This window comes from Leptopilina heterotoma, unplaced genomic scaffold, assembly GCF_015476425.1.
Source record: "Leptopilina heterotoma isolate Lh14 unplaced genomic scaffold, ASM1547642v1 Lhet_52, whole genome shotgun sequence".
Classification (NCBI taxonomy): domain Eukaryota; kingdom Metazoa; phylum Arthropoda; class Insecta; order Hymenoptera; family Figitidae; genus Leptopilina; species Leptopilina heterotoma.
This window is the reverse complement of record NW_025111114.1, coordinates 2,143,049-2,165,710: the sequence shown is the minus strand read 5'-3', so window position 1 is coordinate 2,165,710 and position 22,662 is coordinate 2,143,049. Positions and strand designations below refer to the sequence as shown.

At 22.4% G+C, this 22,662-nt stretch overlaps 1 protein-coding gene and 1 non-coding gene across 6 annotated transcripts in view; one reads left to right on the top strand and one right to left on the bottom strand.

Annotated features, from left to right (window-relative positions):
- Positions 1-22,662, bottom strand: part of LOC122507893 (aromatic-L-amino-acid decarboxylase-like) — a 186,786-nt gene that overhangs the window by 46,680 nt on the left and 117,444 nt on the right. For all 5 annotated transcript variants that reach the window (XM_043620876.1, XM_043620879.1, XM_043620882.1 and 2 more), the window contains exon 5: positions 21,748-21,799. The gene's annotated coding sequence lies outside the window, so the exon portion shown is untranslated. The remainder of the gene's footprint in view (positions 1-21,747; positions 21,800-22,662) is intronic.
- On the top strand, positions 1,695-1,766 carry Trnac-gca. Its single transcript has one exon. It is a non-coding gene; the product is annotated as a tRNA-Cys (tRNA).

The following is a 22,662-nucleotide window of genomic DNA, read 5'->3' as shown; positions in this document are numbered from 1 at the left end:
AAAAATTTTATCGAAATGCCTTAAAATAATTGAATTATCGGGAATAATTTTGTTATTTATCGACATAATTGAAGTCTTCCAAAGAATTATTATTTATGTAAATAATTGAATTCTTGGAAAGAATTTTATTAAAATGTAAAAAAATAATTGTATTATTTCAAAAAATTTAATTAAAATTGTATTTAAAATAATTGATTTCTCTCGACCAATTTTATTAAAATATTTGAAAATAATTGAATTCATGAAAAAAATTCTAATATTTTTGTAAATAATTGAATTCCTATAAAATTGTATCAAAAATAATTGAAATCCTGCGATAAATTTTATTATTAATGAAAATAATTGAATTTCTAAAAATAATTTAATTATTTACGAAAATAATTGAATATATGTGACGCTCCACGAGAAAAGGGACCTTATGACAAGAGTAAATAAGGTCCCTTTTCTTGTGGAGCGTCACATATGTGTAAAAATTTTATTATTTATCAAAATAATTGAATTCCTGTGAAAAATTCTAATATTTATGTAGATAATTAAATTCCTTTAAAATTGTATTAAAAATAATTGAAATCCTGCAAAGAATTTTATTATTTATGAAAATAATTGAATATCTGTAAAAATTTTATTATTTATCAAAATAATTGAATTCCTGTGAAAAATTCTAATATTTATGTAGATAATTGAATTCCTTTAAAATTGTATTAAAAATAATTGAAATCCTGCAATGAATTTTATTATTTATGAAAATAATTGAATTCCTGTGAAAAATTTTAATATTTTTGTAAATAATTGAATTTTGTAAAATTGTATCAAAAATAATTGAAATCCTGTGATAAATTTTATTATTTATCAAAATAATTGAATTCCTGTGAAAAATTCTAATATTTATGTAGATAATTGAATTCCTTTAAAATTGTATTTAAAATAATTGAAATCCTGCAATGAATTTTATTATTTATGAAAATAATTGAATTCCTGTGAAAAATTTTAATATTTTTGTAAATAATTGAATTTTTGTAAAATTGTATCAAAAATAATTGAAATCCTGTGATAAATTTTATTATTTCTGAAAATAATTGAATTTTGGATGAATTTTATCAATTTTTTTTTTAAATAATTGAATTCTTTTGAATTAGTTAAAAAGCATAGTTTTAGCTGACAAATCAGTGACTGACTCTTTGTTTCTGAATCAGTCACTGATTTGTCAGTTTTAAAAAATCTACTTAAACATCAGTTATTTTTAACTAACAATCAGTTATTTTTGACTAAATGTCAGAAGAAATATTACTATATGAATTAGTGACTGATTTTTAGCTTCTAAATCAGTTATTTTTAACTGATTCAAATTTAGAAAGCAATTTTCACTAAAATTTGCATGAAATATTCCGAACATTGCAAGTAAATATTTAATAAATTTTCAGGAAATTTTTGTTTCTGTGAGGGTATAGATAGTCAAATAATGAAAAAAAAAGTAAATAAATTATAATAAATAAATAGTAAGAATTAAATTATAATGCATAAATAAATAGTAACAACTAAATAATAATGAATAAATAAATACTAGTAAATAAATAAAATACTAAATGACATAAAAAAACGAGATTTTTTTTTGACATTTTATTATATTTAAGGAAAGAGTTGAGAGTCGCTGGTCGCGAACAGTTGAGTGACTTGTTCTCAACAACTTACAGTTTGGGGGTATAGCTCAGTGGTAGAGCATTCGACTGCAGATCGAGAGGTCCCCGGTTCAAACCCGGGTGCCCCCTGGATTTTTTTTTTAATTAAAAAAAAACAAAATTTTTTTTCTTGGATACATTGCGAAAACCATTTTTTTTTTACTCAAACCAATTTTTTTTAAATCAAACTTAGAATATCTTTACTATACAGTCAAACGTACACGGAGAAAAAAATGCTGTTGAATCAATGACATATGGGTTTGATTCATTGAATAGTGTCATAACGGGCTGCCTAACGTATATGCTGTTGTTTTGAAAGCACCGATTCTAATGATTCGATAGTATCACTTTCTTTGAAACAAAAGCATATTTCTCAAATTGACAGCATACTATGTTAATTCGAAGGTGAATCCTTTTGAATCAATAAACAAAATTTTTTAATTTAACAGTATATGCTTTTGAGTCAATGACTATAACTTTTAAATTTAAAAGCATCATTTTTATGATTCAAAAATTTGTACTCTTAATTTTTTTAGTTGTTGCTATCGATTGAATAACACCATACTGTTAATTCAATTCTTTTATGTGGTTAAATATATACCAACGATAAATTGAAAAAAGGGAATTTTTGTTCACATGTTTTTTATATACTATAATTAATTCTCACACCTTTAACACAACACTTTTTATACACATCTTTTTTTCAATTTTTCACACTAACATATACATCTTTATTATACACTGAAAAAATGTATTTGAATCAAATAACTGATTACTTATTTTTATTTACTCTCTAAATTTGAATTAGTAAAAATGTTTACTAATTTGACCTAGTGATTGACTTTTTGCTTCTGAATTAGTAAATTTTACTAATAAATTAATAGAAATTACCATTTATTAGTAAAATTTACTAGTTCAAAACAAAAAGTCAGTAACTAATTCAAATTAGTAAACATTTTTACTAATTCAAATTTAGAGAGTCAGTCAATTGTTTAATTGCTTTTATTATTATTTTCTAAAAGAGAGCATATAGTAAAAATTGTAAAAAGTTATTTGAGTTAGTACCAATGCCAATTTTTTCTCTCTTTTTTTTGAAAAATGGTACAAACACAGTGTTTCTGAAGAATCGACAGTTTGAACAAACCGCAGAACATAAATCATTGGGGCGTCAACCACCTGTGCTTTCGTGGGGGGTTTAAATGTCGAAAGTTAATACCCTAAGCCCTATAACTATTCAGCAGTTCGAGGAATGTCCTCGCATCACTGATACAATGCCATAAGAACAGATCGCGCCAATTGGCCCTCGGCCAAAATCAAATGTATATATCCGACTTAAGTCCTTTTATTATCACTCTCCTTATATGTTAACGAATAAATCTTTCCCTCCTAACGACGAAAATCCTATTCCTTTAAATTCCCTTATTATACAATTTCCCCTCAACTTGACAAATTTTTCCTATTTTTATCGCAAAAAAAAATATGAATTTCAAAAAATACATTATTTCTTTATAGATTTTTTTTTTGTCAAGTCAATTTATTGTTCTCTTGTCTCAATGATTGTTTTCGGGTAATGGAAGACTTTTTCGACTTTTTTGAGAAAAAATGCGACTAATCGACATTTTCCAGATTTTTTTTTGAGTAAAATGCGACTAATCGATTTTTTTCACATTTTTCAATTACTTTTTGACTTAAGTTTTAAATACCAGAAATATTTTTTTTTGTTAACTATTCAATTATTATAAAGAATTTCAATAAAATTTTTTTAAATAATTGAATTCTTTCAAAGTATTTTATTAAAATTTTTAAGAATAGTTGCATTTTTCGAGGAATTCATTTAAAATTGCAATTATTAAAAATAATTAAAATCCTGTGATGAGATTTCATATTTATAAAAGTAATTGAATTCTTGCAATGATTATTATTAAAATTTTTAAAAATAATTGAATTCCTGAGAAGAATTCTACTATTTACAAAAATAATTGAATTCTTGCGAAAAATATTAGAAAAATTCTGTTTTAAATAATTGAATTCATGTGAAAATTTGTTTATTTATGAAAATAATTGAATGTTTGCGAAGAATTTTTTAACATTTTTTTTTAAATTATTCAATTCTTTTGGGAAATTTTTTATTAAAAATAGTAGGTAGATATTAAAAAATGATTGAATTACGAAAAATTTGTAAAAATAATTGACCTGTTTTAAAGAATTTTGTTAAAATTTTAAAAAATTTTTTCAATAACTTTATTAGAATTTTTTTTAATAATTTTTTTATTTCAAAATAAAGGAAAAAATTTTACTCAAAAAAAGTTCTGTTACATAATATTTTTACGAATTTCCTTTAAATTATTCGAAAACATCAATAACTTCTTTTTTAAATAAATATTTAATTATTATAATTTTTCCATAGGAATTAAGATTTTTAAAAATTTCAAATTCAAACATTTTTGAAATTAAACAACTAGTAAAAAATTTTTATAAAACATAAAGAAATCGATATCTTCATGTTTTATAATAATTAAAAATGGTAGAATGATAAAATCATTATTTTTTAAAATTATAAGAAAAATGTTACTGTAGGTAACTTAATAATCTTTAAAATTATTTTCATTATTTTAATTAAATTATTATTTTCTAGAATTTTCAATTATTTTTTATGAAAGTAATTCAATTCCTTAAACAAATTTTATTATTTATAAAACTAATGGAATTATTGCGAAGAAATTTATAAAAAATTTGTAAATATTTGAATTTCTGTGAAATTTTTATTATTTATAAAAATAATTTAATACTTGCGAAGAATTTTATAAAAAATTTTAAATAATTGATTCCTTTCGACTAATTTTAGGCAAATTTTAATTAAAATAATTAAATTCCTGAGGAATTTTTATTATTTATAAAAAGAATTGAATTCTTACAAAGACTTTTACAAACATTTTTTTTAATAATTGAATTCAGTTTAAAAATTTTATAAAAACAGTTGATATTTAAAATCATTGAATTGCAAAAAGTTTTTAAAAATAATTAAATTTTACAAAAAATTCAATTAAAATTTTTGAGAATAATTGAATGTCTGAGTGGCATTTTATTCAATTTTTCAAAAATAAATGAATTCCTAAAAAGCATTTTCTTATTTATGAAAATAATTGAATACTTGCGAATGATTTTATTAAAATTTTTTAAAATAATTGAATTTTCAAGAGAAAAATTATTACTTTAAAAATAATTGAATTGTTGTTCTGAACATTCTTATTTATTAACATAATTGAATTTTGCAAAGAATTCTATTAAAATGCCTCAAAATAATTGGATTTTCGGGAATAATTTTGTTATTTTTGTAAATAATTAAATTCTTGGAAAGAATTTTATTAAAATCTAAAAGAATAATTGGACTATTTTAAAATAATTGAATTAAAATTGTATTTAAAATAATTGATTTCTTTCAAAAAATGTTATTCAAATTTGAAAATAATTGAATTTCTGTGAAAAATTCTAATATTTTTGTAAAAAATTGAATTCTTCCAAAGAATTTAAAAAAAAACATTTTTTTAAATAATTGATTTTATCCAGAAATTGAAATTAAATTTTTAAGAATAATTAAAATTTTGAGCAATTCCTGTAAAATTGGATTAAAAATAATTAAAATCCTGCGATGAATTTTATTATTTATGAAAATAATTGAATAGTTGCTAAGAATTTTATTAAAATTTTCAAAAATAATTGAATTCCTGAGAAGAAATTATTATTTATGAAAATAATCGAATTATTGTAAAAAAAATTTGATTGAAATGTTTAAAAAAAAATTGAATTTTTGTGAAAAATTTGTTATTTTTGAAAATAATTGAATTCTTTATAAGAATTTTTATAAACATTGTTTTAAATAAGTAATGTTTTTGTAACATAATAAATTTTATGAAAATTTTATTTTAAATAATTGAATTCTAGTGTAAAACTTTATTTTTGAAAATAATTGAATTCTTCATAAGAATTTTTATAAACATTGTTTTAAATAAGTACCGTTTTTGTAATATAATAAATTTTATGACAATTTTATTTTAAATAATTGAATTCTTGTGTAAAACTTTATTCTTGAAAATAATTGAATTTTTCGATTAATTAAATTAAAATAGTATTAAAAATAATTGAAATTCTTCGATGAGTTTTATTATTTATAAAAATAATGGAATTATTGCGAAGAAATTTATATAAAAAATTTGTAATTAATTGAATTCCCGGGAAATTTTTATTATTTATGAAAATAATTAAATGTTTGCGACTAAAGTGACTTTTTTGTACGACAATAAACTCCGATAAAAAATGATTGTTTCGAATTCGAAATTATTTTCCAAAATCGAAAATCCAAAAATTATTCTTTTGTTCGAATGGTAAACAATGATTACTATTGAAAAGTGCCATTAAGTCAGAAAGTTCTGCTCGACAGATGGGGATGCACTGATCCACTATAATCGGCAGCAATGATCAGGGTGAGGTTTCTGAATTTCCTTTTCAATTCACGAGCTTATATGGGGATCGATAGCCATATAATTTCATACAGCTCAAGATCAATATTATACAAAATATCCTCTCGACACGAAATTTAAATATTTTTCCCCCCTTATATACAAAATTAAAGGTTTTTCATAAATTCTTTTCACTTACTTCTGTTCCTTTCCTTCTCAAGAAAAAATTCTGTCTTGTTTTTTGGAAAAATTTGCATACACAAAAAAAAGAACTACAACGAATAAAATTTTGCCACACAAATTTTAACAAAATCCTAATATTCGAAAATGAGAAAAAAATTATCTGGAATAACAAAATTCATAAATTATTTAGTCCATTTCATTTTGAAAGACTCGTGAAATTCGATTCTTCATATATAATAGTAATATTGGGAAAAAAGACGAAAAAGAGCTATGGGGTAAAAACTTGGAAGCTAAAATCTTAAAAGTCAGAAGATTTTGCTGACCAACTGAAAAAGAAAGTTTTCGCTGAACCAAGGAAGAAATCGAATAAACTTTCTTCGACTTGTTTGAACAACTTTGCCATTTTCAGAAAAGGAGACGATGATTGTTCATGCAGAAACATGCGCATTTCGCCCTTCGTTGTAATAATAATTTCTACAGCTTGACTTGAACCTGCTAAAAGCGTTTTCCAATTTAGCCGAATTTTATTATAACAATAGAATCATAGAAAAATTAATTCCACTCACTAAAATCTGATTTAATGAATCTTTTTTCTTTTTAATAATTAATCTTTTTTTTTTTTACTATCTTAATAATAGAATTTCCAGGGGATTCTTTCATGGAATTTTTCGACGTGGGTATGAGGTTAATAAAGAGATTAATTATGCAAACACCATGATTATAATTTTTTTTTTCCTTAAAAAACCGCATTGAAAAAAAATTTCGAACAAAAAAATATTAAAGTCTAATTTCTTTTACTATGAAAAAATATTGAAAGAAATTTTTTTTTTCGTTATAATATAATACGGTCCAAAGATCATATATGGAGAATTTAGCTTTTGGTGGAATTTACATCTTGTCCTGTCCTTTCCAATATTCTCGACGTAACCGCACACTGTGAGCATGTGTATATGTGTTTTGCCGCAATTGCGTGAACGCGGTAAAAGACGTGGATGGCGAAGGGGGGAGGAGGGGGGGGGTGGTTGAAATTCATACAGATATACCATGTATATCCGCATGGCTGAGGGAAATTTAGATATGTGTAAAGATGACGGTGGGTGCGCTAGGCCAGAGAGCATGGATGACATATGCAGAATGTAGCCATATCTATATATTTTACTTTAGAGCTATTCGTGCGAGAATTTATGACGACCCGCGAATCCTCTTTTCTCTTCCCTTTTACTTTTCCGGTTTACCTCTTTCAACTTCTCAATTTTCCCCTCGCGAAATATACATACCGCACCAGCGAAAAAAATAAAAAACAATTTTTGTCGTGTATCATTCCAAAAAGATAAACTGAACTAATCGTATAAACAGGGTTGCCACATATCAGGAAAGTTAGGGAAAAGTAAGGGATTTTTATTAAAATTGTACTAGAAAAATTAAATTTTTTAAAATTCATAAGAAAATTCTGATTTTTGCAGGGGTCGGATCGACTTTAAGACGCAAACAAAGTCGCTTTACACTGAAAAAAAAAAAGTATTGAACCAAGAAAATTTTTCTTGGTTGAAGCACATCGTGGGATTGAATACGGCCAAGACTATTAAAGTATTGATTCAAGAAAACGATTTTCTTGACATAGGATATTTGGGAGAAGAACATATATTCTTCATCCAAGAAAATATGGAATTCGACCAAGAAGTTAATCTTCTTATACGAAATATAAAATGTATTAAATGAATAAAATATTTTCTTGTTCTAAGAATATATATAGATGATTGAATTATTTTATTCGATTCATTCAATGTTTTGTAACGTTCGTTCAAGTAATTCAAGATTAAATGAAGAAAACATTTATTTTGTGAGAAGAACAGATATTCTTGATCCAAGAAAATATGGAATTCTACCAAGAAATTAAGTAGCATGTAAGAAATGCAGAATATATTAATTCAAAATCATTTATGTATCAAATCAAGAAAGTATGTTCTCTGTCCGAGAAAATATTTTCTTGATTTGAGAAAATTTATAGTTTTCAATCAAAAAAATACTTTCTCAATACAAGTAAATTATTTACTTAAATTACCCCCCCCCCCTACCTCCATCCCATCTTTTCTAATACTTAGGACAAACATTTTTATTATTTAATTAATTAACATTTATATTTTTTATTTAAATAATTAAATAATTATTATTTTACATATATATTTACATTTAATTAATACTTAACACAAATACAACAAATATACCTTGAAAGAAAATTTTCCACGGTCGGAGGAATTGAACTCGGGTTGCACGCACCAGAAGCCGTCACGCTACCACTATGCCATCCTAGCCTCAATGGACAGTTTTCAAAAACTGATATTTAAGTTGCATATACATTTGAAGAAAAATATTTTCTTGGATCAAGAACACCGGCATTGCGTTAAGTAAAAAAAAGTTTCAAAGCAAATAAATAAAATGATTCGATTCAAGAAACATGAATTCTCCAGACAATACTTTATTATTTCGCTTAAGAACATATATTCTAGATTCAATACTTTTTGGTACTTCGGAAAAGTAAAATATTTGGTTGAAATAATTACATATTTAGTTCCGCCAAATACTACATTCTTAATTCAAGAATTCTGTTCAATGCTAATAATTACTTGACACAAGAAAATGAATTTCTTTCTTCAAATAAATATGGGATTAATAGAATATAATTTTTAATCGACTTGAAACAAATATTTACTTATATTAAGATCTTACACTTAATTGAATTGAATAAATAAAATATTTCATTCCAGAAAATATAACATTCTCGCAAGAAATTAATGATTTTGAAACATGAGAATATAGAAATGCTTCAAGTAAAAGAAATGCTTAGATTAATTAATATTTCTTTGAAACAAAATAATTTTTAATTGAGTTGAAACAATTATTAACTTGTATTAATCTTCCCATTTTCTTGGCTCAAGACTATGGGTGTTGGATGAAATAAATAGTTGCTTTAAAGGAAATAAAAAAATTATTTGACTCAAGATACCAAATGACTCAAGGTAAATTACTTGACGTGAGAACATGATATTCTTGATTCAATACTTTTTCGAGACTTGGCGCATGTAAAACAGTTCGTTTGAAACAGTAAGATATTTACTTATGTCAAACCCATATTTTCTTATTCCAATAACTTTGATCAATGCTCAAAATTACTTGACACAAGAAAATAAATTTCTTCCAATAAGAAAATATGGGTTTGTTTCAAGTAAATCAGGTCAAGAAAATGCATTTACTTGATTCAATGAACTTTTTTTTTCAGTGTAGTCGCATAAATTCACAACAAAAGTCACAAACAGTCGCATAAAATTTCTTAAAAAGTCGCAAAAAAGGAAGAAGTCGCATGAAATTTTAGAAAAAACGATAAAAACAGAGGCATGAAATTGTAAAAAAATATTATATATAATAATAATATAATAATATAATATAATAATATAATATAAGGGTCATTCTCACAATCGGGACACATGACACGTACATTAGATTTTTAAAAATAAATAATAATAATTTTTCAAAATCTTTACGTCCTAATAATAGCATTCATCATGATTTAATCGGATCCTATGAAAAATAAATCGAAAATTTGAAATATTTAAAGATACACGTGTTTATATAGCATAAAAACTCCCCTCCGTTACCGTTCATGAAGTAAGTTTCATTTATAGAAAAGGTATTATATTAATTCTGTAATACAAAAAAATCTTTTGCCCGGTAATATCTACTTATTTTTTTATTTCTAATTCAATCATGAAAAATAAAGTAAAATATTTGTTAGTTATTTTTACCTAGAATTAAATTAGTTTTGTGCAGAAATAAAACTCCCCTCCGTTACCGCTCACAAATATTTAATTATAAAATATAAACAAAAACGATAAAATAGAAATAAATACATCAAAACTCTTTGTAGTGTCAGTATAGTTATGGTTATTGCATAAAATGATGAAACAAAATGAAAACAATTAGTTTTAAAAGAATCTTTAGTTTGTCAGTGTTCATCGACACAATAAAAACTCCCCTCCGTTACCGCAGTAAATTTAGTTTTTAGGACGTAAATAATAATAATTTTTAATAATCTTTAAAACATTGTTTTATTTAAAAACAAAGAAAACAAATGCTGTCATTAATTTATTTATAATATTTATTTTTTTTATATTAGAATCATAACATTTTGAAGCTTTATAATGGAAGAAAACTCCCCTCCGTTACCCATGGTATATTTCCATTATACAGCACGTAAATTACAGACTTTATTAATCATCGGATTCGCCTGAAAATCGTTACTCGAGGGGTTTTAGAGTTGCTGATTACGAATATGATAATAATTTTTGAAAATTCAAAATGGCGGATCCAACATGGCGGACAATTTTTTAAAAAATTCATCGGATTTGCTTGAAACTCGTTACTCGGGGGTTTTCGGGGTTGCTGATTACGAATCTCATGTCAGTTTTTGAAAATTTTAAAATGGCGGATCCAATATGGCCGACATTTTTTTTCAAAACTGCTCAGATTTGCATAAAATTTGTTACCTGGTGGTTTTCGGGGTCGCTGATTACGAATCTGTTATTAGTTTTTAAAAATTCAAAATGGCGGATCCAACATGGCGGACACTTTTTGAAAAATTCATCGGATTTGCTTGAAACTTGTTATTAGGGGGTTTTCGGGGTCGCTGATTACGAATTTTGGGTCAGTTTTAAAAAATTTTAAATGGCGGATCCAATATGGCGGATAATTTAAAGATTGATGCTATTCGATAGAAATTCGTTCCTCAGGGGTTTTTGGGGTCGCTGAATTCGAATTTGATGTTTGTTTTTGAAAATTGCAAATGGCTGATCTAGTATGAATAATTAATTAGATTGGCTTAAAACTTGTCGCTCTGGGGATTTCGGAATTTTGAATTTTCAAAAACTGACATCGGATTCGTAATCAGCAACCCCGAAAACTCCCGAATAACGAGTTTCAAGCATACCCGATGAATTTTTGAAAAAAGTGTCCACCATATTGGATCCGCCATTTTCAATTTTCAAAAACTATCTTGAAATTCATAATCAGCGACCCCGAAAACCCCCGAGTAACGAGTTTCAAGCAAATCCGTTAAATTTTTGAAGAAAGTGTCTGCCATATTGGATCCACCATTTTGGATTTTGAGAAACTGACATCGGATTCGTAATCGGCGACCCCTAAAACCCCTGAGTAACGAGTTTTAATTAATTTTCATCAATTTTGAAACCCATTTAGCTGCGAGAAATTTTCAACAAAAATTCTGATTAAAAAACATTAATTTTTAATAATAATGTTGATAAAGATTGTAACCACGTATTTTATAGGCTTATTAGGATCCCCCTTTTGCCAAAGGACTAATAATAAAAGTGAATTTTCAACTTTTTTTAAAATGAAATTTCAATTCTGAATTTGTTCATTTCTAGAGATTGACCCATAATATAATAATTATATTTGTATAAAATATAAAGAAAATTATTAAACCTCCAAGTTAAATATCAAAATAATAAAAACACATATTTAACGTTCCGACAAACATTTTATTTGTAGTTTTTTCTATTTGCAATGAGACACAAAAATAATTTTTAATCGTAAAAATTATTTTTTAAAGCAAAATAATACTTAAATGAATTGAATAATCGGTTTGATTATTATTTATTGACAAATTTATTTTCCTATTATTTTTTTATTTAAAAAAAATTTAATAAAATTGTACGCAAACATTTAATTATTTTCATAAATAATAAAAATTTCACATGAATTCAATTATTTACCAATTTATTTATAAATTTCTTCGCAATAATTCCAATATTTTCATAAATAATCAAACTCATCAAAGAATTTCAATTATTTTTAATACTATTTTAAATTAATTAATCGAAAAATTCAATTATTTTCACAAATAAAGTTTAACACAAGAATTGAATTTTTTAAAATAAAATTTTCATAATATTTATTATATTTCGAAAACATTAATTATTTAAATCAATGTATACAAAAATTCTTATCAAGAATTCAATTATTTTCAAAAATAACAAAATTTTTCACAGAAATTCAATTTTCTTAAAACATTTTAATCAAATTATTCGCAATAATTCAATTATTTTCATAAATAACAAAATTCTTCTCAGAAATTCAATAATTTTTGAAAATTTTAATAAAATTCTTAGCAACTATTCAATTATTTTCATAATTAATAAAATCCATCCAGAGATTTTAATTACCTACTTATAAATTTATAATACAATTTTACAGGAAGTACTCAAAAAATGTAATTATTCTTAAAAATTTAATTTCAATTTCTCAAAGAAATCAATTATTTAAATAAATGTTTTTTTTAAATTCTTTGGAAGAATTCAATTATTTATAAAAATATTAGAATTTTTTACAGAAACTCAATTATTTTCAAATATTTTAATAAAATTGTTGGAAAGAAATCAATTATTTTAAATACAATTTAAATTTTATTAAATTTAAATTAATCAATTTTAATTACATTTTTTTGAAATAATTCAATTTTTCTTTTAGATTTTAATAAAATTCTTCCTAAGAATTTAATTATGTCGACAAATAACAAAATTATTCCTGACAATTCAACTATTTTGAGTCATTTTAATAAAATTTTTTGCAAAATTCAATTATTTTTACAAATAAGAATATTCATCACAAGAAGTCAATTATTTTCATAAATAATAAAATGATTTTTAGGAATTTAATTATTTTCAAAAAAATTCAATTAAATTACACAGTCATTCAATTATTTTTAAAAATTTTAATAGAATTCTTTGTAAAATTTGATTGGGGTACAAAAGTTCCAAAACGGAAGTTCCAAAATGAAAATATCCAAAATTTATTTATTTATTATTTTATTATTTATTTATTTATTTTTTCCTTTTTGAAAACAATTAATTCTACAGAATTCTTAATTAAACGTATGAAAAGTTTAAATTTTCAAAGATTTTAATTTGAAACTTTTACAAAATTCAATTGTTTCTAAAACTCCATGCTATAATGCTTTTAATATTCAATTATAATCTAAAATTTTAACTGGAATTCATTTTTAAATCAATATTTAAATTAGAAAATTCTCCGAGAATTCAATTATTTAAATACAAAAATAAATAATTTATTGAATAATTGAATATTTCTTAAAATTGAATTGTCATAAAGAATTTTATTAATAAATTTTTAAACAATTGAATTCTCTTGACGAATTTTAATAACATTTTTAAGAATAATTTTATTTTTCGAAAAATTTGATAAAAATTCTATTAAAAATAATTGAAATTCAGCTAAGAGTTTTACTAAAATTTTTGAAAATAATTGAATTTCAGAGAAAAATTTTATTATTTATAAAGATAATTTAAATTTTTGCAAAGAATTTTATTAAAATTTTTGAATTTATTTGAATTTCTGCAATCATTTGTAATTGTTTGAAGATTCAAATTGTTTTAGAGTTTTTAACTAAAATTCTTCTATAAATCCATTATTTTTAATAATATCAATTATATATTAAAAAATTTAACTAATTTCAGAAGAATTTTAGTTATTAAAATTTTTTAAAATTTCTAATTAAATTCATTTAAAATTGAAATTTTACAAAATTTCAAAATAAAATCCTTTAAAGTTAATTTACCTATAAAAATTGTAAACGCAACTCTTTCAAAATTGAATTAATTTTGAAATATTTAAGTAAAATTATATTTCACGAATAAACACAGTAACTTTAGAAAACAACAATTTTCCAGGATTTCGATGAAAATTCCCTGACTTTTCTAGGTTTTTTCAATGTTTCTAAAATTCCCTGACATATTTCGAGGTTTTTCAGGTTTTCAGGTTGTTTTAATATCCTCTGGTGTTACAACTTTGGTCGATGGTGACTTCAAATTAACCCAAAAATTTATATCAAATTATAGCTTGATCCAAATATTGACATAAGTTCGTTTGATACTTTCAAAATTTAACACTAATTAGTGTTAAATATTAAAATAAATAAATAAATAAATAAATAAATATAATAAATTATAGTATAAACAGGAAATGCATAAAAAAAGAACATCAAAAATTGAGCTTGATATTTGTCCAAATTAGTTTTTGACTAACGATTCAAGATAAATAGATAAATATCTGTGGCAATGATGGTGGAAAAAAGTATCAAGCCATGCGAGTAGAGTGGCCCTTATATATATATATATATCTATATATGTAAGAGAAGGCAGATCTAATTTGCAGAGCCATGAAACCTACAAGAGAGCGAGAGAAAGAGAGAAAATGAAGAAGTGATAAAGAGGAGGGTGAAAATATATATTGATAAAGGGAGAAAGAGAGAGGGATGAAAATATAAGGGTGGTTAACTCGGAGATGCATGGGGCGAAGACAATTGAATTTCATGGGGGTTTGCCCGCTTAACCAGCTAATTGGTTTGTTCACGTTACTGGGAGCATATCCGTTTTCCTATGCTATCCCCGGACTGGTTCTTACACTTTAGATATATCCAAGTATCTAAAACTAATATTTACCTCGTCTATACCAACTCTCTTCATCGCAAGTACTTTGATTTTATTAATTCCGCATCTTCAACACTTTTCATCCTCTATAATACCCGCAAAGAAAAATTAATACTTCAGAGTATTTTTTCTATTTCCAAATATTGTCTTCTTCGAAGCTTCTAAATTTTTTCTGTTTCTTCCTTTTTTAAATCAGGGTTCCGCTTATAACGTCGAAAAATTCCATTGAAATTTTGCAAGTTTTTTATTTTAATATTATTTTAACATTTCTATTATGATTATAGAGTCTAATAATGAGCTTTGTTGCATATAATTTACAGTCTTCACAGTGCCCCTAAAAAGTATTTTCGGAGAAATAGGGGACTCAAAATTAAAAAATAGGGGACTTTTAGGGGATCATAAAAATTAGATAAATAAAGATAAAAATATAATTTATTTATACAGGGTTGCCACAAAAATTTAACTTTATTTTTCCCTGATTTCCAAATACAACTTTCACTTTTTCCCTGGACCTTAAAGAATATTCTGATTCACTCTCAAAAATTATTAGATACTCAAAAAAAATTTTTTATTACATTTATTTATAAATTTCTTCAAAAGTCAAATTATTCGAAAACATCAATTGTTTTATTTAAAAGAAATATTAAATTATTTTTTTCATTGAAATTAAGATGTTGAAAAATTTCAAATTCAAACCTTTTCAAATTGAACAACTCATAAGAATATTATTATAAAACATAAAGAAATGGATCATTCCGAGTCGAAGACTGACAAAATCATTAGTTTATTATTATAAGAATATTGTTACTGTAATTTCTTTAAAATTATTTGTATCATTTCAATTCAATTAACATTTTCTAGAATTTTTAACTAAAATTCTACTTTAAATCAATTATTATTCAATTAAAATCTTTTAAAAAAAAATTAAAATTAATTCTACAGAATTGTTAGTTGAAAGTACGAAAAACAATAATTTAATTCTAAATCAATTATTTAAATACAAAAATAATTAAAATAAATAATATTGAATGTTTCTTAAAATTTAATTTTGACGAAGAATTGTATTAACAACTTTTGAAAATATTTAATTTCTTTTAAGGAATTTAATTCAAATTTTTATTTAATTTACTATACTAAAGAATTTTATAAAAATTTTTGAAATTGAAAACTTTTTGAAGAATTTTATTAAATTTTTTAAAACTCGGTAATTGAATTCCTAAAAACAATTTAAATAATAATTTTTGAAAACAATTGAATTCATGGGGAGAATTTTATTAAAATTTTTAAAAATAATTAAATTCAGAAGAATTTTTAAAAAATTTTTGACATTAATTTAATTCTTGAAAAGAATTTCCCTATCTATAATTATAAAGATAATTTAATTCTTGACGATAATTTTTAAAAAATTTTGAAAATAATTTAATTTCTGCAAAGTATTTTATTACTTTTCAAAAGAATTTAATTCTTGTTATGAATTTTGATATTTATCAAAATAATTGAACTTTGGAAAAGAATTTTATTAAAATTTCTTAAAATAATTGATTTTATGCGATTTATTTAAGAATTTATGCGATTTTGTTGTTTATTAAGCTAATTGAATTCTTTTGCAAAATTACTTAAAATTTTTTTTTAATAATTGATTTTCTGCGACGAATTAAATGTTATTTAAGAAAATGTTTGAATTATTGCAACGAATTTTATTGTTTTATTAAATAATTGAATGTTTCTTAAAATTGAATTCTTTCCTCGAGTTGTAATAAAATTTTTAATAATAATTGTATTTTTAAAGAAATTTATTTAAAATTGTATTAAAAATATTTGAAATTCTGCGATGAAAATAATTGAATTCGTAAATGAAATTTTATTATTTGTGAAAATAATTGAATCTTTTTGTAGAATATTGTATCAACAAGTTTTTTCTATAATTAAATCTGTTGATACAGTACCGTCCGCAATTGTCAGTCCACCCATTTTTAAAGGAATGACAAAAATTTTTTAACATAAAATTCATGAAAACTAAAATTTTTTTTGGTTTATATTTTGAAAGACGATAAAATTTTAAAAAGAATAAGACCTTACAGAAGTCATTTGGCCAAAATTTGTAGAAGATATTCCTAAAAATCGTCATTTTCAATGTTTTACAAAAATTTAAATAACTTCTAAAATAATGAACGCTTTTTAATAATCTTAGGCTTATTTTAAAGGTCTTTTTCTACGGAAAAAGAATTACTTATAGGCATTAACCTGTCATTTTTAACTTGGAATAAGCATGACGTCAAAATTGGACAAAAAAATTGGAAAAATTTGAAATCAATTTTTTGTACTAAAAACTATTCTAGAACATATATAAAACATGATATGGTGTAGATTTTTCAAGAAAATTTAATAAAAATATATGTTTGAATTTCCAAAATTATTTTTCTTTTAATAATATTATTTCAAATTTTTTGAATTTTTTTGTCCAACTTTGACGTCATGCTTATTCCAAGTTAAAAATGACAGGTTAATGCCTATAAGTAATTCTTATTCTGTAGAAAATGGTCTTTAAAATAAGCCTAAGATTATTAAAAAGCGTTCATTATTTTAGAAGTTATTCAAATTTTTGTAAAACATTGAAAATGACGATTTTTAAGAATATCTTCTACAAATTTTGGCCAAATGACTTCTGTAACGTCTTATTCTTTTCAAAATTTTATCGTCTTTCAAAATATATACCAAAAAAAATTTTACTTTTCATGAATTTTATGTTAAAAAAATTTTGTCATTCCTTTGAAAATGGGTGGACTGACAATTTCGGACGGTACTGTAAATTTTATGAAAATAGTAAATATTTAAAAACATTGAATTGCGAAAAACTTTTAATTGAAATGTTGCAAAGAATTTTATTTAAATTTTTGAAAATAATTCAATTTTTGTCGAACAATTTTGCTATTTATAAAAATAATTGAATTCTTGACGAGATATTCGTGAAATTTTTTTTAAATAATTGAATTTCTTCGAAGAATTTTATTACTTTTGAAAGTAATTGAATTCTTGGGATAAATATTGTAATTTATGAAAATAATTGAATTTTGTGACGAATCAAAATTTTTTTTTAAATTTGTAAATATTTTACTAATGAATAGTAATTCTCACAAATTTATTAGTAAAATTTACTAATTCAAAAGCAAATTTTTACTAATAAATTAGTAGAAATTACCATTTATTAGTAAAGTTTGCTGATTGAAAAGCAAGAAACACGTTATTTTAAAACATTTTTGAAGTAATATAAGTAATTCAATTCACAATTAAAACAATATTAAATTAATATTAAATTTTTTTTCAAATAATTACATTTTTCGAGGAATTTGATTAACATTATTTAAAATAATGAAAATTCTGCGATGAGTTTTATTATTTATAAAAATAATTGAATTCCTAAGAAAAATGTTATTATTAATGAAAATAATTTTAACTCATCTTTAAAGAATTTAATTATTTATGAAAATAATTAAATATTTGCATAATATTTTATCAAAAAATTTTCTTAAATAATTGAATTCGTTTCGAAAATTATATTAAATTTTCAAAAAAAAAAATTAATTCTACACTTCTAATATTCAATTATAATTATTTTTTTCTTTTGGAAAAAAAACATTTGTCTAAAAATCAGGGAAAAGTATGAAAATCAGGGAGTTACTTAATTTAGTAAAATATAAATTTAGTTTTAAAATCCTGGAAAAATTCCCTTTTTTAACCTGGAAAAGTCAGGCGGAATTTGAAAAGAGCAAAAGCGTGACAACCCTGTTAAAAATATACCAAAATATTTAAAGGCAAATATTAAAACCAAAATATCTAATAAGTTGGATAAAAATTTGCAGAGTCAGAGAGAAAATATTTGCCAGTAATAATAGTTCCGTTATGTCAAATCAGAAATTTATAGATCTTTCTTTATAGCGCGAGCGCGCGGTTGAAAAAAAGTTGAGGGAAAAAAGTATAGACAAAAAAAGAATCCCGCTAAACGAGACTTGTGCCGCATATTATCAGAGTAACTTTGGGTAAGTTTTAAAAGCTCTGCCGGCGGTTCAGCATTTTTAACCTCAAGCCGTAAAAGTTAAATATTCACTTCATGAAAGGACCGTAAAGGGGGAGGTTTTTGGTAACTTGAGTAGTGAAAATGAGGGTTGTGTAGAATAAGGTAAACGGACAGAGGAAAGAGAATTCATTACTTCGCCATCTTTCCATCCACCCGCGTTTGTAATTATTCAAAACTTTATTCTGCTTTACTTCCAAATGCTGTATATAAAAAAAGCACGCACATATATGCTGTACACATTATTTCAAAAATTTAGACACACAATTATAATATGCGAATCAATTTTTCTTTTATAGCAAGTGCAAATTTTTTTTCAAAAAGCCAAAATTTTTTTTAAATTTATTTGAAACAACCAAAAGTAGACAACCAAAATGTGGATAGTTGTATAACAAATGCTGCAACACTGTTAACTAAACCAAATTTTACAATTTTTATTTGAATTAAAACAAAAATATAATTGTTGCCTTCAATGTTTTTGCTATGATTTTTGTTTCCTTAAACAAAAATCAATAATTAAAACTTGCTATTTTATTACTGTAACTTCTTCAAAAATTATTTTCATTATTTTCGATTCCATTTTTCATTTTCTAGAATTTTAAACTAAAATTCATTTTTAACTCAATTTCTTAAAAATAATTTTCGAAATTGTTCTTTGAGAATTTTCAAATCCTTTTTTTACAATTTAATTTTACGAAATGTCGATTATTTTTACATTCTTCAATGAAACATATTAGAAATTAAAAGATTCAAATAATTAAAAAAAAATTCCATTAAACTTTTTGAAAAAAATTAATTCTTCAGAATTCTTAATTAAAAGTATGAAAATTTAAATTTTCAAAGATTTTAATTTGAAACTTTGAGAAAATTAAACTATTTCTAAAAATCCATGCTATATAATGTTTTCAATATTTAATTATATAACTGGAATTCATTTTTAATTGAATATTTATTAGATAATTCTACGAGAATTCAATTTACTTAAATACAAAAATAAATAATTTATTGAATAATTGAATATTTCCTAAAATTGAATTTTCATAAAAAATAGTATCAATAAATTCTTAAATAATTTCATTTTTAGAGAAGTTTAATAAAAATTGTATTAAAAATAATTGAAATTCTGCCAAGAATTTTATCAAAATTTTTGAAAATAATTGAATTTCAGAGAAAAAGTTTATTATTTATAAGGTAATTGAAATTTTGACTAGAATTTTCGTAAATTTTTGAACATAATTGAATTTCTGCTGAGAAATATATTACTTTTGAAAATAATTGAATTCTTGAGGCGGATTTTATTTTAATTTCTTTTTAAATAATTGAATTCTTTTGCGAAATTTTTTTTTTAAATAATAGACAATGAAAATAATTGAATTTTGATAAATTTTTTAAATTCATTAAATTTCTACGAAGGATTTTATTAAAATTATTTGGAAAAAATGGAATTGTTATGTTACAAAGAATTTCATTAAAATTTTTAAAAATAATTTAATTTCTTGAAGAAATTTAATTGAAAATGTATGGAAAATAATACTTAAATTCTAATAAATAAATTTGTAGTAAAGATTTTTAAAACAATTGAATTTCTTTAATAAATTTTAATAAAATTTTAAAGAATAATTACATTTATCGTGGAATTCGATTAAAATTTAAAATTTCAAAGAAAAAGTTTATTATTTATAAGGTAATTGAAATTTTGACTAGAATTTTTGTAAATAATTGAATTCTTTTGCGAAATTTTATTAGAATAATAGACATTGAAAATAATTGAATTTTGACAAATTATTTAAAATTTAAATTGATTAAAATTTAAATTAAATAAATTTCTACGAAGAATTTTATTAAAATTATTTGAAAAAAAAATTGAATTGTTACAAAGAATTTCATTTAAATTTTTAGAAATAATTTAATTCCTTTAAGAAATTTAATTAAAAATGTATGAAAAATAATGCTTAAATTCTAATAAATAAATTGTTGTAAAGATTTATTTATTTCAAATAACTTGACTCCCTGAAAAGGAAATCATTTAGATTTCGAAACATTGGAGTAAATCAATTTTTTAATTTGTCCGAATGTTTTCATTTATTTTCCTTCATCTATAATAATTTATATTTCTCGGGCGTAAAAGATTGATCAAATAACCTGTTATCTATTAATAATCTATTGTCAAATAAATGTTTACTTGAATCAAATAATTTCTATTCAAATAAATTAAATGGTATTTGACCAATAATTTCAATATTTGAAGCAAATATCATTTAATTAAGTCAAATAAAAATTATTTGCTTCAAGTAAATAGTTAATTCATAATAGTCACGTAATCAGTTATTAATAAAATTTTTTTTAATGTAATTTTTTACTAAAAACTTTGTTAAAACGCTTATAAATTTATGTAAATAAACACTTGGACTTCAGAAAGAATCCGACAAATAATCGAAACAGGAAATAGTTCTATTTCATTATTTCTATTTTTAGTAAAAATCCAAATTAAATTTTAAATTCATTGCAGTAGGATTAATTTTTATTTTAAATTTAAATTCATTATTAGTAATTAAATATTGCGTTTGAATAAAAAATACTTTTTTTGTCAATAAGAAACATTCGAATTAGTAAAAAGTCGTCTACTAATTTCAATTCGTAAAAAATTTCTACTAATTCCTAGTAAATTGATACTAAAATATTTTAGTAAAAAATTCTAAACTAAAAAAAAAATAATAAAAAATTATTAAAATTAATAATTAAAAAAAATAATTTTTGTGTATAATTATAATTACCTATATCCTCTTACGTTATTTCTTTATAACGTAAATATTCAAATAAAACCAAAAAATAAAACTTACATGAAACTTCATATTGCCGATATTCAAAGGTGCATACAGAGAATGGTGTCGACTGTAACAAATAAAAATAAAATAAATTAATAAAAAATAAAACACAGAAAAATTAAAAACTAAACAAACAAAATAATAATCACATTGTTGCAAAAACAATAAATCACTTTGAACATCCAGTATGCATTAGTAAAAAAAATAATAGTAAAAGAAATTGAATATTGACAAATTTCTTAAATTAATTAAATTTTTACTCAGAATTTTATTAAAATTATTTGAAAAAAAAATTGTTACAAAGAATTTCATTAAAATTTTTTAAAATAAATTAATTGTTAGAAGAAATTTAATTAAAAATGTATGAAAAACAATACTTAAATTCTAATAGATAAATTATAGTAAAGATTTTTAAAGTAATTGAATTTCTTTGATAAATTTTAATAAAATTTTTTAGAATAATTACATTTTTCGAGGAATTCTATTCAAATTGTATTCAAAATAATTGATTTTCTTTGAAACACTGTATTATTTATGAAAATAATTGAATTCCTTTGAAGAATTTTATTATTTATGAAAATAATTTGTAAATAATAATTTATGAAAATAATTTGTAAATAATTGAATATTTCTTAAAATTGAATTTTCTTAAAGAATTTTATCAACAAATTTTTAAATAATTGAATTCTCTTGACAAATTTTAATAACATTTTTAAAAATAATTTCATTTTTAGAGAAATTTGATGAAAATTGTATTAAAAATAATTGAATTTCAGAGAAAAATTTTATTATTTATAAAGTAATTGAAATTTTGACTAGAATTTTTGTAAATTTTTTAACATAATTGAATTTCTGCTAAGAATTGTATTATTTTTTAAAGTAATTGTATTTTTGAGGCGGATTTTATTAAAATTTCTTTTTAAATAATTG